Below are 14,786 nucleotides of genomic sequence, written 5' to 3'. Positions count from 1 at the left end.
CGTCCGAAACTCATAAAACTGGTCTCATTACATCCGGCAGAGCACGTTGAGTCGAATGATGTCTGATTTTCACAGGTCAGCCATTTTGGCCGTCGCCCATTTCGATTTTTGGCCAAAAATGCTATATTTTAACAACATATTCACATATCATTACAAAACATGGTATGCATCTTCAACCCCATGCCCTGAAAGTACTCAAAAACTTCTGGAGCAGCGCCACCTGTTGGCCAAAAGTGCTTGGCCCCTTAATTGTTGCTTACAGCTATATTTAATATTGTTGTTGTTGTTGTATTTATTTCATACCATACTCTGACAGACAGCAATTCTTTCCCACAAAATAGGTATCGATAATTGTGAAGCTTTATTGGGAGTTGAAACTGGCATTGATTTTCAAAATTGATTTTTGATTTGCCACAACCTCAGCCTCTGTGTATTGCTGTAAGAGAAACCTCAGGAGCTGTTTGAAATGAAAAAAATGAACACTTAATCCATGTCACGCTGTGTCAAAAGCCTGCAGTGTAAATCTGAACTGAGCAGTCGTTCTGTACAAGTGTTTTTTTACATTTGCTTGCCCTCAGGTTATTAACCAACACACAGGTGTATTAGACAGAACATGGATTAAATGTGCGAGAAGGGCTTTGTGCTGACACACTCTTGACCATTCAACACACGGCAGCTTCAGAATAAAACAAGAAACACTTGACCTTTAAAAACCTTAAGCCAGGGTTCAGGCGAAAAGCAGAACAGCGTCGGGCTATTGGATTATTGAACATTCCATCAGCGTCAAGATGACTTTCTTATCATTTAATAGAAGAAGCTTTAGCCATCTGATTGCTTATGTAGCTGAAATAGATGAGTGTGGGTAAATGTAAATTTGTTCTCGGGAAAGGGGGATGTATATCTGGAAATGTATACAGTGCTCCAAATTGCTGAGTGGATTTTTTACGCGCCTTGATATTCAAATTTAGATCAAATATTTAACATTTCTTGCAGATTATTATTTAAACTTATAAAATATTATTATGAAAGGTAATTCTGATGTTTAAAAAAAGCTTTAAACTGCACCAGATGTTGTTCGAAGGTGTTAGGGTTGCACTGTAACCCTGCTGAAAAATCCACCTTAAACCAGCCTAGGCTGGTTGGCTGGTTTTAGTTGGTTGACCAGCCTGGTTTTAGAGGGGTTTTGGCCATTTCCAGCCTGGTCTTAGCTGGTCAGGCTGGAAAATGACCAGCTAAATCCAGCTAGAACCAGCTTGACTAGCATGGTTTAAGCTGGACGTAGCTGGTTTTGCCTGGGCTCCCAGCCTGGCTAGGCTGGTCATGCTGGATCAAGCATTAAATAGAACACCCTAGTTGTAATCGCAAGTCTTAAATATTGCGGGTTTACCTTCCTATTGTTCCCCACTCCACCCCCACAAACTATGTCTCTGCCCCTAAGAATATTGTAAAGCCAATTAGGAACACAGCCATTCATTGTAAAGATGCAAAATGATCATAAGCTAACATCATGCTTAAGTCAAATAATACATATGGAGAAAAGAGGGGATGACTATGATTACATCCTCTATATAAATGTGTGAGATGGGTGTAAAGCTGTCACATCTGACTGCAAAGAGTGTCACAATTGCAGTGTCTTGTCCCCTGTGGACTGTCACATTCCCCCTTTAGGAATCTCACTGGAAAAGTGTTAGTGATAATCTGCTGTACTGTTGACCTTGCCAGGCACATGTACAACCATGTACAGTTGCAGGTTTTATTTCCTCTAGACTAAAAGCATTTTAAAATTTTTTGAACACCATTTTAAGATCAAAATTATTAGCCCCTATATATATATATATATATATATATATATATATATATATATATATATATATATATATATTTTTTTTTTTACAGTGTATTAAATACCTTTGTGGAGTGACATTTTTATTAACACATTATCAAAAATAAAATAATCAGAATAAAATACTGCATTTATTTATTTATTTTTACATAAAAGGGCTATAAAATTAATTATTTTATTTATTTACAGATTTTTTTTTACAGTGCATTAAATACCATGTTATAATAAATAACAATAATCAGAATAAAGTACTGTATTTTTTACGGAAGAGGTCTGTACAATGAATCACAGTATGAATACTGTAATATTACAGTAGATTGCTGGTGCCTGCAAATTGAAAGATAAAAATAAGAAACTTGCTGTATTACATTTTTACAGTAATAGACTAGAGTAATACATTTTACAGTATGCATACTATTAAAATAAAGCAGATTTCTGACATCTGCACTGCCAGTACTTTACCGTTTATTTACAGATTATTTTTTTTTTACAGTGTATTAAATACATTTAATGTGGAGTGACATTTTAAAATACCATGTTATCATCCATTAAAATAATAAGAGTACAGTACTGTATTTTGTACAGAAGAAGTCTGTAAAAATGAATCACAGTATGCCTACTGTAATATTACAGTAGATTGCTGGTGCCTGCAAATCTACTGTAGAAAGCCTGCTGTATTGCATTATTAACGTACTACACTGTAAAATAGTTTCACAATATGCATACTATTCAAGTACAGTAGATTGCTGGCATCTGTGCTTTACCATTTATTTAACAGTTTGTTTCTTACAGTATATCAAATACCTTTACAGTCTGTGTCACCTTTCAAAAATACATGTACAAAAAGAAAACCTTAAACCATTTCTATGCATTAATCTCCAGAAACACCTTATGTACATATGATTCATTTTCCATATGTCTACACGAATGAGTCCAGGGAATGGTGATCCGTTCTGAAAATGTTTGAGCCACGCTTTTATGCAAATGTGTCTTTTAGCAAGACATTTTGTTGATTTATTGATGTGGTAGCTGCTCAGATCTGGTACACATGAATATGCATGCTTTCTTAAACATAGTAGGATGAGCGCTCTATGCCCTCGTCAGCATCTCGTTAGCTTTCAGAGAGAATGTAATTCAGCATCATGGATCGCTGCCAAACGCGGTGGTACATGACTCACGGAAAGCAGACACACCTGAATACACTTCAGCTCCAGAGTCCCGACTTGAGTGCACTTCTATGGTGGCAGTGTTGGGTGCAATGAGTTACTAGCTACTGTAATTAAACTAGTTCACTATTGAAAAAAATAAAGGATTTACTATTACTATTTAGCTCATTTCATGAGAGTTACAGTACTTATGATGAACTTAACATTTCTGAGTGAGTCATTGCATTTTATTAATGCATTAGTACTTGTTGAATCATGATTAATCAATTTTGTACAAGTTTCGTTCATACTTAATTCATGTTAGTAAATATATATTTAAAAATTTTATATATTTTTAATTTAACTACCATTGACTGATGAAACCTCATAAGCTGTTTTAAAATCGTTCTCAAGGTATTGATATTTTGGCAAATTGAACAAAAAGAACTTGAAAATACAACCCAGGCTCATTCAGAATATGTACCCCTATATACATTTTTGGAGAACGCCAAATATGTCCCAGGAGATACGTTTTTTTTTGCTGTTTTTGTTTTCGCTAATCCACCAGAGGCCACTGTGTATGCTTTTTCAGATCTCAAATTTCTCTCGTGAGTGCCATTCATGCCTGCTCATCTTGCGTAAATCAACTAGAGGACGCTGTCGACTGATTGACCGATTGACTGGTCCACCCTCCTCCTGCCTTAAAGCCAACCAATAGTATTTTTAAAAGCACCGATTGACCAGCGACTCGAAATTGGTCTTTGCTTTTTACCCATCTGAGTGCACACACACATGAGAGAGAAGTTAGAGGGCGAAAAACACGTGCACACACACACACACCATGCCTGCCAACATTTGTCTCTGGGGCGGTGGTCTTCGAGGGTGAGGTGCCTGAATGACACTGTTGAGAACCAGGTTAGTAACAGCACTGTACTATGGAGCGGGTTTTGGGTGGCCACTGCGATCGTATACTATACCAAACTAGGCAACCCAGGGGTGTTATAGACTTTACCAAAACACATAGGAATGCCAGGGTTGAGGGTGAAGCTTTCTGGGAGAAATATCTAGGAGAAATAACAAAACGGGATGGTGGTGGGAGATAGGTCTGAAAAACGGGAGACTTCTGGGAAAAACGGGAGTGTTGGCAGGTATGACATACACACAAATGTGAAAAAATGGTTACAAAGTTGGACTGAAAGGTTGCTAGTTAAATTAATGGTCCCAGCAGGAATTGAACCAGCAACCTTTGAGTCCAACGGTCCCACTTTATATTAGGTGGCCTTAACTAATATGTACTTACATTAATAATAGATTGAATTAATAGTTTGTTACAATGTACTTATTGTGTAAATACATGTATTTACTGTGTACTTATGCTTGATTAAATACATGTTTGTAAATACATCTGTAATTTTGTAATTACATTTGTAAATACACTGTTGACCATCCCTTACACCTTAACCCACCCTGAAACCTACCCATACCACCAAACCTGTCCATAACCCAACCTCTATCCCAACTCAAAAGCACCACAAGTGTTCTCAAATACATTATAAACACAGTAAGTACATTGTATTTATTTTTTTTTGAAGGTAAGTACATAGTAGTTAAGGCCACTTAATATAAAGTGGGACCAGTCCAACTCCTAACCATTAGGCCACACGTATCTTTATAATGTCTGATTCTAAATAATTACATAATTATTTATAATTCACTATGAGGATGAGCTTCATAGAATGTGTCACCAAAAATATGTACTGTCTTCATGACAAAGACAAAACACATGAACTATTAGAAATTGGTTATTAAAACTATTAGTTTAAAAGTGTTGGGAAAGAAACTTACCTCTGTTAAAAACCATTTGAATTCAGGATGACAAATATCTGTGCCTTCATCTATAGAAAGTTAAGGGTAACACTTTAGAATAACTATCCATTATAACTAGTTAATAGACCATTAATAAAATGTTAGGTATAAATTAGGTTATAAACGACTTGTTAAATAAAAGTTAATAGTTGTTAATTATTTATAACTGTGCCTCTTATAGATGGCTAATAGATAACTTCCTTAAATGACTTGTTAACTGTATTTTAATGATTTATAACTATACCTAATGAATTAGTAATAGATTATGAACAAACGGTTAGTAAATAACTTAATAAAGACTTGTTAGGTATCAGTTATTAGTGTATGTATGTTATCGGGATGTTATTCTTAAGTTGCAGCTGTTTTTCATTTATTAACTGTTAGTAAATGAGGAATAGTTGGAACTTTAGAATAACAATAATATATATATATATTATAATATAAAAATATATAAATATCCCAATAACATACATAAGCTAATAACTAACGCTTAACTAATATATTTACTCACACTTTACAGATCAGTTGTTCATCGTTTGTTAACCATCTACTAATACCAGTGAAACTTTGTAGAACAGCAAATGGATGGAACAAGTTCAAGCTACAGAAATTTGATGTGATATTTAAAATGTTTGTATCTTAACCTTGTTCCACTTATAGGCTTTTTGTGTGCTGTGTTTTACCAAAGAAACTCCACAGATGAAATGTTGAACGTTGTGTTTAATGTATAGAAACACACATACTGAACCATCACATGGCAGTACAGCACAAGAATACAAACCCATGAAGTGCTAAACATGAAAACAAAATAAATAAAAATTTGTTTAATTAAAGTTCTACAAAGTTTCACTGGTGTTATTAGATGGTGAACAACTGATCTGTAAAGTGTGAGTAAATATATTAGTTAAGCGCTACCGTACGTTCACACCGAAAGCGGCGAGAGCGTCAAAGTAGCCGGAAGTCATTCATTTTCAATGAGAGCCGGCGGCGATAGGCGGCGATAAGCGGCGAGGAGCAGCGCGGCGCGTCTTCGCCGGCGTGAGCGTCGAGGAGAGTTGAAATGAAGTCAACTTTATGGTAATGAGCTATGACGCGGTTTGGCGGCAAGCAATCAGAATGAAGACGTCCATCGCTTGATAGCAGTTCAGAAAACACAGACCTGTGAACTTTGGTTCCGACCACAGTTGTTCCCAAGGGTTTGATTATTGCGGTCGCCGGATTTCCAATTATTTACAATTATTTTCCTACAGGAACATACATTAAATAAGTTACTGGCGAGTTACTGATGTTCATTAATGTTATATAAATTTAATATAATTTAAATTTTATATAAAAGCGGGAATCTCACGCGATGTGACAGTACAAAACAGTACTGCTGCTTCAGGATATTTCAGACAAATGGACACATATTGGATAAATAGAGCAAAGCCACACCACACGCAACTTGAACTTCCATTGTTGTATGAATTTGATAAGAAGTGCGCAACATTTTCACGCTAGAAAACGTCTTATGCAGGAATGTAACTGATATGCTGCAACGGCTCCTTTAAATATGAGATCAATGTTGCGAGTTTTGGAGCTGAAGGCAGAGAGCGTTGTCGCCAGGGCGGCCAGAGCGACCTTGGACGCTCTCGCCGCTTTCGGTGTGAACGTACGGTTAGTTATTAGCTTAAGCATGTTATTGGGACGTTATTCTAAAGTTGCAACTATTCCTCATTTACTAAGATTTAATAAATGAAAAACAGCTACAACTTTAGAATAACGTCCCAATAACACATATACACTATTAACTTATACCTAACAAGTCTTTATTAAGTTATTTACTAACCGCTTGTTCATGATCTATCACTAATTTATCAGATATAGTTATAAATCATTAACACAGTTAATTAATACAGTTTAGAAGTCTTTTACAACTTGTTAAATAACAGCTTGTAAGTTATCCATTAGCCATCTATAAGGCACAGTTAAAAAATAATTAACAAACTATTAACTTTTATTTAACAAGTCATTTATAACTGGTTACCTAACAGTTTATTAATGGTCTATTAACTAGTTATAACGGATAGTTATTCTAAAGTGTTACCAAGTTAGGACTAAGTAAAATAAATATGATCTCCATCAACCAAATGCAACACATACTGCGACAATAAACCCATTTGAATCCACCGAAGTTAGTAACTAACACTGCAAGATTTTCCTCCTTTTGCATCACCAGGCAGAATCTAGACTATAGGCTGCAGCACTTCAGGCATGCTGTGAGGAGACGACAGTCTGTACTCATTCCTCCCAGCATGCAGACTACAAGGCCACTTCGTTAATTAGAGCATCACGAATTGTCACAAAGATTCAGAAGCATCACCGTGAGCACCACTTCATCCCACAAATCCTTTTTATTTCGACAGAGCAGGTGAAACCTTGGTGTTCAACACAAGCTATGTTTCCATTCAAAGACGGGAATTAGACTTGTGTAATATTGCATAATATTGTAATAGACTCATGTAATATTGCTCTGTTTATATCTAATGAGTCAAAGAGAACAAAGTAGTCACTTCCTCATACACTTCTACCAAATATCAAAAAGAAAAACGGAGTTTGCTGTGGTAGGACAAGCCAATTTGGGCCTTTTTTTGTATAATAAATGACTTGCACCTCAGAAGATGAACATGTGGTGGATTTTGGAGGTGTGAGAGGCTCTTTGGAAGGCTCAAGTCAGATCTGGAGGTAATAATAATTTAATACCAACACAGGTTCTTTGTGAAAATGTACCTCGTATACATTTCTGGAGAGTTTGATTATATATAGCCAGAGCTACATATGGAGTTCGTCTTTAAAATGAATGCTACAGAGTGGTATGATGCCGGCGACTGCTTCTGTTTCTTTTTGCGCTTACCAGCTGACCGCTTATCTCCTTGTGGATGACTTTTGTGGTGTTACCAGTTTGCCCTGTGGCTCGTCATGTACGTCGGTAGACTTGTGACCCAGAGAGGGGTTGACCGTGAGGACGGGGTTTGAGTCCGGTGATGTACGCTTCCAAAGAGCAGGTAAACAAAGGGCAAAAAATAAAATAAACAAGTAAACAACAGGGGGACAATGTGGTAAAATCTGAAAATGTGCTAAGAATTAGGTGGGGGCTTTTCTTTTTCTGGATTGCTTTTGGAAACACTGTCGGTTGGGTTTAGGGAAGGTGTGGGGTGGGGCAATTTGTTGGTTGAACAGTTAGTCAGATGACAGCTGCCACTGGTGGATTTATGCAAGTACAGCAGGCAATCGCAAATTATGTAGCCAGAGGTACGTATGGGTTGGTATGACACAATTTCTTACTTACCAGCTGACCGCTTACCTCCTTATGGTTGGATTTTCCGCAGTTACCAATTTGTAACTTGACACGTCGGCAGACTTGAGATGCAGAGCCGAGTTGACCATGACAATGGGGTTCAAGTTCAGTGAACAATGGTTCCAGAAAGTGGGTAAAACAAAAGCTAAAAAAATCAAATATACAAGTAAATAAAAGGGTGAGAATGTGGTAAAATCTAAAAGGTAAAAAAATAGGGGATCAAAACACTGCAGGTGGGTTTAAGGAAGAGGTGGGCGGGTCAATCTATGCTTTTTAAAACACTATTGGGGTTGGGTTTAGGGAAGGTGGAGGGAATCGGTCAGTTAGTCAATCAGTAGGTCAGTCAGTCAACAGCGGCCTCTGGTGGACTTATGCAAAAAGAGCAGACACAAATGGCACTCGCGAGAGAAATTTGAGGTGTGAAAAAGCGTACAGATCATCCTCTGTTGGATTCGCGAAAACAAAAACTGTAAAAAAAAAAAAAAATCCTGGGATGTATTTTGCTCTCTCTAGAAATGGATACAGGGGTACTTAATCAGAATGAGCCTGGGTTGATTTATAAAGCAAACATGTTCTCATCGTAGTTTATTCACATTTTTTCTTATCATATGAAAAGTTTATCCTACTCAGTTGTGCACACAGTTTTTTTATGCACATCTTCACAATTCTAAAGCACTTTTTATGCAATATTCCAAAATAGGTGGATGGAAACATAGCTACTGACTCCATCTTGGCTTACAAACCTTCAAATAGTGAGCCTTAAAACAAACCCTCTGGAAAATTCTGGGAAACTTTTTTAGCCTGGGATTGGCGTCACAATCAAGTATGCTTCTGGCATCAATAGCACTTGCAGACAAACACTGGGGAGAAGCAACTGTCCTCAAGGATATTCTTAGAACAGTGTGAAACATGAGGGACCGGATTAACCGGGTCATGCCATTGGCCCGGATCATATGCTATAATCCCATTGGACTCGGCAAGGAGTCTTAGGCTATGTCTACGACATAAAAGACTACAGACTGAAGTGTGGACTGTGGAGATGGAGGCATTTGACAAAGATGACACATTTAGTCATGTGATGTGACATTCGACCCATTTGATGTACCAATTTAATCCAGCATAAGATTGCCCTCATGTTTTTAAATATAGCAATGACAAGTTTCCTTCACACTGTAAAATTACTGGGTTACATACACAATTGATTTGTGTTGGGACAACATGAAGGAATTACGTTAACTTATAAGTTTTTACAAATTTAAGTGGATTAAAACAATTAAGCTGTCCCAAAAATAAAATCTCAAGAATTGTCTCATTTTAAATAAGTAGTTTGAACAAACGGCAAACATGACTTTTTTATATTAGGTGGCCTTAATTACCATGTACTTTTCACATCTCTGGCTCATTCCTGCTGCTCCAATCCCCACTCTCCCTCACCATCTTGTTACTGCATCTCCAATCACTGTTCTCCCTTACCAGCCACCTCTTAAGCTGCGGTCACACTAGAGTTTGTGCGTGCGAAATTCTGTCGTGCAGAGCTTCTCTTCTGTTAAACTGAACAGTCGCATCATTGATGACGTAAGTGTGCTTAGCCTCGGAAGGCAAACAATGCAACATGTGTGCGGGCTGAGGGAGAGAGGGACAATCGTGCCTGGGCATGGTTCAAGACAACCGTTCCTAGTGTGAGTACACCCTCTAGTTTTATTATTATGCACATATTTCATTTGCCTAAAATTTTCAAGGCTATGGGTTTGCTTATATTTGAAGTAGTCAACTAATCATATTAAAGGCAACAGGTTAACTCACTTATTTTAAGTAAAGAATCATTTTAACAGTGTAGGACAGGGGTCACCAATCTCGGTCCTGGTCCTGGTGTCCCTGCAGGTTTTAGCTCCAACTTGCCCCAACACACCTGCCTGGAAGTTTCTACTATACCTAGTAAGACCTCGATTAGCTTGTCCAGGTGTGATTGATTAGGGTTGGAGCTAAAATCAGCAGGACACCGGCCCTGCAGGAACAAGTTTGGGGACCCCTGGTGTAGGAAAAACAAACACAATAGAAGCCAGTGGTTACGGGTTTCCAGCGTTTTTCAAGACATTTATTTTGTAAGAGAAACAGCACTGACACGTGAAGGGCGAGTAAATGATGACAGAATTTCAGTTTTGGGTGAAATATCCCTTTAAGGACTGGTTAATACAAAGTAGGACAAAAAAATTTGAAACAATAGACGAATTAGTTTAGCGTAACCAGTGGCGTAGCGCAAAATGCGGAGGCCCCCCTGCAAGGATCGCTGACGGGGCCCCCTGATGAAGTGGGGGGGGGGGGGGGGGGGGGTACGTCGTACGTCAATTTGCATATCACTGACGTCATAACGTTCTACCATTTGTTTGTTTAACAGACTATGGTTAATAAAGGGGTATTTATAATTGCACTACACTTTATATATGCATGTTTATTTAACTAAATTTATTGCTGTTTGAATACAGTATATCATTATAGATGTGTAACGTTAGTGAATGTGCAGTAATCTCTCATATGTAATAAACTCAGACAAGTTCAGAAACTGTCACTAAAATATCTGTGATTGTGAACAAGAAAAGAATAAACGGTCCAAATAAATTGTTAAAATAAAGGAGAAGCAGATCGGTTTGACTTTACAAGGGAAATACCTTCACACTGCCTGTGCTAAATCATTTGTCGTCGGTACGCAGAGGTGTGATCTGCTCTCGGGCTGCAGGTGGGAGAGGCTGCTATACGAGGACTGACTGGGCTGCCTGTCAGTGCTGTGAGGTGGGGGAGGGGCCGGCGGCATCACACGCAACTCGTTGAGAAGAGTAGGGACGGTACAGTATGGACAAATGACAGTCTAAAAAAAAAATCTCCAAAAACACACAAAAAAGTCGCTAGATTTGTTGCTAGGGGGGTCTGAAAAGTCGCTAAATCTAGTGACAAAGTCGCTAAGTTGGCAACATTGGCGGCAAGCAATCAGAATGAAGTAGTTCACCGCTTGAGAGGTGTTCAGAGAACACAGACGTGTGAACTTTGGTTCCGACCACAGTTGTTCCCAAGAGTTTGATTATTGCGGTTGCCGGATTTTTTTTTTAATTATTGAAAATCGCGACAACGCGGGGCCCCCCGCGGTGCGTGTCCTGCGGGCCCGTCCGCTACGCCACTGAGCGTAACAGCCATGGTCCTAAGAAGTTCTTATTAGGCATCAGCCATATTGGGTGCCAGAGTCTTGCAGAAGGATATGTAGGTGATAAAGGAGATTAAAGCAATGCGCTTAATTGAGAAATCCAAGACCTGAACCTGAAACCAGACAGCACCCAAAGAAAACTTTGGGGAGCTTAATGAAGTCTCAACCGCTGACAGATCCTCCATGCCTTGGGTCAATAAGGTTACCGATAGGCAGTGCCAGCTTTATTAAGAGTTTCCCAAACTGGCGGTGAGCTGATGAAACCGGTGGGTGATCAAACACAGCAGAGACTGCACTAATCAGTTCTTCACTGATCACTGAACCCGGCGACACCAAGAGTCTGCTCTGAACTGAACATCACCTCCTTTCGGTCTCTATACACTCTTCATTCCAAGGAAGAAAATGAGTGAAAGTCACCCAGTTCATCCAGTCACATTAGATACTGCCATTTATATGAGACTGATTAATCTTTACTGTCAACACTTTACATCAATCATGTCACTTTAATGTAATACGGTAATGGATATATTCTATTAATAGAAACATATTAATAATGATTGAAATACATCACAAATCTAGCAAAAAAGTATAAGGTAGCACAATCTAATAGTCAAAATCTCAACGCAGGTTAATTGGAAATACACGTCTCAGCCTACATTTGGGCAAAAACTCAAATATGAAAAATACTGAAAACAAAGCTCTATATTGGTTTCTGGAGATCGCAAATTATTTAGCCAGAGCTACGAATGGCTGCATTTAATCTTTAAAATGAATGCTACGGGGCGGTATGACGTCACTCCTTTTCTTGCTTACCTCTGTATGGATGGCTTTTCAGCTGTTACCACTTTGTCAAGTATCTCTCCATGTACATCGGCAGACTTGAGATGCTGAGTGGAGTTGAGCGCTACAATAGGGTTCAAGTCCGGTGACGAATGATTCCACAAATCAGGTAAGACAAAAACCAGAACATTTAAAAAAAAAAAAAACGTTTATAATAGGGGGAGCAGGCCCGGCCCTAACTAATTTGGCACCCTAGGCAAGATTTCAGGTGGCACCCCGTCATATTGCAGTAAACTGCTAGTGCATAGTCATAAATAGCTTTTTGATCGACTACTACAAGCTGGGAAAACGTCAGATACTGTAAATATGCCAATGCAATTAACGTCATTGCTGAATAGATCTAATATTTACACATTTGCTTGAGGAAGGAATGATGGGGGTAGTTACATTACTATTACTATTTTCTATAACATTTATGCCCTTCCATAACATTTGCGGACGTTAAAACTAACAGATAGCACTATAGCTATTTATTGATTTGCAATATGTTAACGTTGGGATGTATAAAATATGGGACAACAAATAGCTTCAAATGATAGAAAACATAGCAAACATTAGAAAATATTGACAATAAAATAAAAGGTTTAGCCTATTAAAGTGAATGGCCTATCCAGAAATTAAATAAAGCTATAAAATCTCTTTCACTTGTAATTCTATTTGAATATTGATTAAAGTTACTGTAGTTATTTAGTGAAGAGCAGGAAATGAATCTCTCATTGTGTTTGTTTGATAACAGAGGTATTAATGTAAGAATGCACAGATCTATAATGAAAGCATCCGACTAATTTAGCGTTTTAAAAAATTTAGTGCGACTAAAAAAAGTGTTTGTGCTCATTTAAGAGAAAATGAGTTGTGTTTAAAATAAAACACGCAGGACGGAGAAAAAAAAAAGACGAAAAAAATAAGCACTTTTCCGACGGTCCCTTACTGAGAGCTTCTCTCAGCGCAAGCTCTCCCGTCGAGCAAAAAAAAAAAAAAAAAGAAATAGACAGCTGTGAAACATAACCAGCTTTGTCTTTTTGTAGGAAACACACTTTAGATGTTTTTAGAGTAAGAGGTTTTTGAGTTATTGCCGTCTATCACTGATTGTGTCAGGAAGATCGAAAACAAAACCAACTAAACCGCACTCATTTCTGGATGTACAGCGGCCTTAGCATTTGCCTATACTGCCTATGCCATGGGCCGGCCCTGAGGGGGAGAATGTGGTAAAATCTGAAAACGTGTTAATTATACATTAACATTTAACATTACATTTAGCTTAAACTTAAATGTTAATTAATACATTAATTAACAACATGTACTAACCAGTAAATAAGGTAGCCGTTATTTACACGTGAACTATTGTGAATCATGTTAAATCTAAAGTTCGTTAAGGATTAGCACATTCCTTAACTCGTCATTAAATCATAATAAAATATTGTTTAGTATTTGTTTAGTATTTTGTTTAGTATCAATTAGTATTGTTTAGTTTACATATTAATACAATATTATTCGTGTACTGTTATTGTTAAGTGTTACAGTTTTTTTTTGTTTTCTGCCAGTGCATGTCATCCAGAAACAAGTAAAAAAAAAAAACCTTGAGAACTTCAACAAGAGAGCTTGATAACCTTTATAATTTGGGTTGACATTGTCTTGTCAGTTCAAAGGATTCCATCAAAGCGTCTGCAAACTCCATATATTATTGTGCATCTGAACGATGTGAAACATGAAAGTAGCTTCAGTTGCAGTGAAGGTGAGGATTTGTAGTGAATTTTAATCTCGTTCTCGCTAAAGTCTACAGTATATAGCTTTAAATAACTCCCCAAATGTATGAAATAGTTTTATGAATCATATATTTGTCATGATGGTGTACTTTAAACTAGAACTCCTTTCTTTCTTTTGAACAAAAGTTAAGGTTAATGCTGGGCAAAACAATTCCCTCAAGTATATTGAATATGGTAACAGAGGCACCCTATACAAAAATGAAATATACTTCAAGTCCATTTTGTGAACTATACTTATATACTTACAGTTAGGTCCATAAATATTTGGACATCGACACAATTCTAACACTTTTGGGTCTATACACAAACACAATGGATTTGAAATTAAACCCCTTTTGGACCCTTAACAAGTGGGAGGCACATATGCAAACTGTTGTAATTCCTACAGCGTTCACCTGATTTGGATGTAAATACCCTTTTGATTCATTTTAAATCCATTTCAAATCCAACGTTAGAATTGTGTCAATGTCAAAATAATTATGGACCTACTGTATATATATATATTCATTCATTCATTTTCTTGTCGGCTTAGTCCCTTTAGCAAGTTTTTACACAGCGGATGCCCTTCCAGCCACAACCCATCTCTGGGAAACCTCCACACACACATTCACACACACACTCATACGCTATGGACAATTTAGCCTACCCAATTCACCTGTATCGCATGTCTTTGGACTGTGGGGGAAACCGGAGCACCCAGGGGAAACCCACGCGAGGCAGGGAGAACATCCAAACTCCACACAGAAACGCCAACTGAGCCGAGGTTCGAACCAGCGACCCTGCAACCTTCTTGCTGTGA

The 14,786-nt window shown here is 37.7% G+C and overlaps 1 long non-coding RNA gene across 1 annotated transcript; it reads left to right on the top strand.

Moving 5' to 3' along the window:
- Positions 1-9,207: 9,207 nt before the first annotated feature.
- LOC147838976 (uncharacterized) lies at positions 9,208-12,805 on the top strand. The gene is made up of 2 exons (XR_015520801.1): positions 9,208-10,437; positions 11,374-12,805. It is a non-coding gene; the product is annotated as an uncharacterized LOC147838976 (long non-coding RNA).
- The last annotated feature ends 1,981 nt before the right edge of the window (positions 12,806-14,786 follow it).

Source organism: Danio rerio, chromosome 21 (assembly GCF_052040795.2).
Source record: "Danio rerio strain M-AB ecotype USA chromosome 21, GRCz13ab, whole genome shotgun sequence".
Taxonomy (NCBI): domain Eukaryota; kingdom Metazoa; phylum Chordata; class Actinopteri; order Cypriniformes; family Danionidae; genus Danio; species Danio rerio.
The sequence above is the reverse complement of the archived record's forward strand: the minus strand, read 5'-3'. Positions and strand labels throughout refer to the sequence as shown.